Raw genomic sequence first — 2764 nt, forward strand, 5'->3', positions numbered from 1 at the left:
TTTTTTCATTTTTTTTTAGGCAAGGCAACCCTTGGTTGACCTCACAGATTACAAGGACCTTGTCAGCTTACAGTCCCTTATTTTTTATGCCTACAGCATCTAGTCTTGCTAGGTGGTATCCCATGCAAGTACTAACCAGGCCCGACCCTGCTTAGCTTCCAAGATCAAATGGGATTGGGCTTGTTGAGGGTGGCATGGCCGTAGACAAAAACTTTTTTGATTATGATCAGATTATAAAAGTACAACTTGTATGTTTATTTTGAAGCTAGATTACTCTAAGTTTCAGGAAATTTAATTCTTGGACATCAATAAAATTTTAATTTTTTAAACAACTTTTATTCTTAAGAAGCCTGTGGTGAAAAGAGAAACCAACATTCAAAAGTAGTGACAAATTCTATCTAACTGTCAATGATTAGGGTTGGTCGTACAAACTAGTAGGAAATATATTCAGAGGGAAAAATACTAACAGGGCCATAAGCTCTGGCATTTGCTTCTCTTTTTGTGACATCTTCCAAGTGGTTCAACCAAAGAGAACAGATGGTCCAATTCTGAGGATATGCATATATATTTTTATTTTTTATTATGATTCTTTTTGGCCATTTACAGAAAAAAAAAAAGTTTGCTGACCTCTGGTTGAATGAATTTAGATTGTATATATTTTGAATACAAGATGCTTTTTTAATGTAGAATTTAAATTTATCCTACATTAAAAATGTAAAAAAAACTAACATATTTAGCAGTTTGGTACCTTGCTAAATGCATTAGTTAGTTCTAATGTTTTAGTTATTTATTTATTTTTATTCTCCACACACTTCTCTTTGGCAACTCTTAGTTTATTCTCTCTCTATATGGGTCCATTTCTGTTTTGTTTTGTTTTGTTTAGATTCCACATGTAAGTGAAATCACATGGTATTTGTCTTTCTCTGAGTTATTTAACTTAATATTCTCTTGGTCTAACCATATTGTCTCAAATGGCAAGATTTCATTCTTTTTTACTGCTGAATAATATTTCATTATATGCATACCACAACTTTGTTATCCATTCATCTACTGATAGACATCTAGGTTGCTTCCATATATTGCCTAGTAAGGCTGCAGAGGGGTGCATATAACTTTTTGAATTAGTATTTTCATTATTTTTTTCAGATAAATACCCAGAAGTGGAATTGCTAGAATATATGGCAGCTCTATTTTTAATTTTTTGAGGAATCTCCATACTATTTTTCATAGTGTCTGCATTAATTTACAATCCCACCAACAATGTATGGGGGTTTTTCTCCACATCCTCACCAGCACTTTTTGTTTATTCATTTATGATAGTCATTCTGACAGGTGTAAAGTAATATCTTAATGTGATTTTAATTTGCATTTCTCTGATGATTAGTGATGTTGAGTATTTTTTCATATGTCTCTTAGCCATTTGTTTTCTTTAGAGAAATGTCTATCAGGGCCTCTGCCCATTTTTTAACTAGAGTGATTTTTTTTTAGTATTATGTTCCTTACATGTTTTGGAAATTAACTCATTATCAGATGTGTCATTTACAAATATCTTCTCCCATTCAGTAAGTTGTCTTTTTATTTTATTTATGGTTTCCTTTGCTGTACAAAACTCTTTAGTGTGATATAGTCCCATTTGTTTATTTTTTCTTTTGTAGCCATTGTCCGAGGAGGCATAGACAAAAAGATTAGTTATCTTAAATAAAGGGATAAAAAACACATCACATTCTCTTAGATAGAGGATTAAAAACATATAGTTTGCTTCCATAGAATGAGTATTATGGATATTTAATGAATATATATTTGAGTTTTGTTCTGTTCTTATATATCTAAATCAACTTGCATTTGGAAACTTTCCAAAATTAGTTATGGAGATGTTAAAAAATTACTGAATATTGCTAATTTGTATTCTTTATTGATTTTTAACAGCATTTATTTTCTTTTGGAATATTTGCCATCTCTCTCCTATTTTCTTCTTCTCTAAAGCATTTGTAGGAACCAGAATTTTTCTCTTCTATTTTTTAAGGGGTCATAGTTTTTCTTTAAATGATAAAAGTGAAATATTTTCTCTCATTATAAATAATAAAATGTGACTTCCCAGTACCATTGTTTGAAAAAAAAAAGTTTAATATACTTAAATATGCATGGTTATTTAAATTAAATTTTTGCTAAGTAAAATGCTAGCTTATTAGAATATTTACTTTACATATTTATCTAAGGCTTTATAGGTTTCAAACCATCTGTGGATAACTTAAACCTCAGAACAATCATGTAAATCCAACAGGAAAAACATTTTTTAAAATCTGATTCAAAAATTAAAAAAAAACAACAAACAACTCTTTTTCTATTTATTCTGGAATTGTCTAAAGCATATTGGCATTATAGCAGGTGCCAACAGATCAAAAGACCACAGGGCTAGATAGGTTGCATAAAAGAGCACAGAAAGAGGTGACTGCAGAGAACTGAGAGCACACGATTCTACCTAGAGGACTAGCAACACTCTAGTTTCAATAGCTTTTGGTTCTAGAAAAGTGAGCCCAGAATTGCCAGATCTTATAATTTCTCAAGAGAGTGAGATATCCTGGATTTTATGTAACATTTCTCATTGTGCAGTTCTGATACATACATACATACACACTTACCATACCATACTGACATGTCAAGCTGTCAGGTGCAACAAAGGGGCTGCCAGTTTGCTATCTGCAGTAGATTGTATTAAAGTGCACAGCTTGTGAAGTCGGATGAGCTAGAATCAAATTCACCCGTA

The 2764-nt window shown here is 31.4% G+C and overlaps 1 pseudogene; it reads right to left on the minus strand.

Moving 5' to 3' along the window:
• Positions 1–87: 87 nt before the first annotated feature.
• LOC111735612 lies at positions 88–206 on the minus strand (annotated as a pseudogene).
• Positions 207–2764: the final 2558 nt, after the last annotated feature.

The sequence above is a fragment of the Pteropus vampyrus genome, unplaced genomic scaffold (assembly GCF_000151845.1).
Source record: "Pteropus vampyrus isolate Shadow unplaced genomic scaffold, Pvam_2.0 Scaffold1000004163, whole genome shotgun sequence".
Taxonomy (NCBI): domain Eukaryota; kingdom Metazoa; phylum Chordata; class Mammalia; order Chiroptera; family Pteropodidae; genus Pteropus; species Pteropus vampyrus.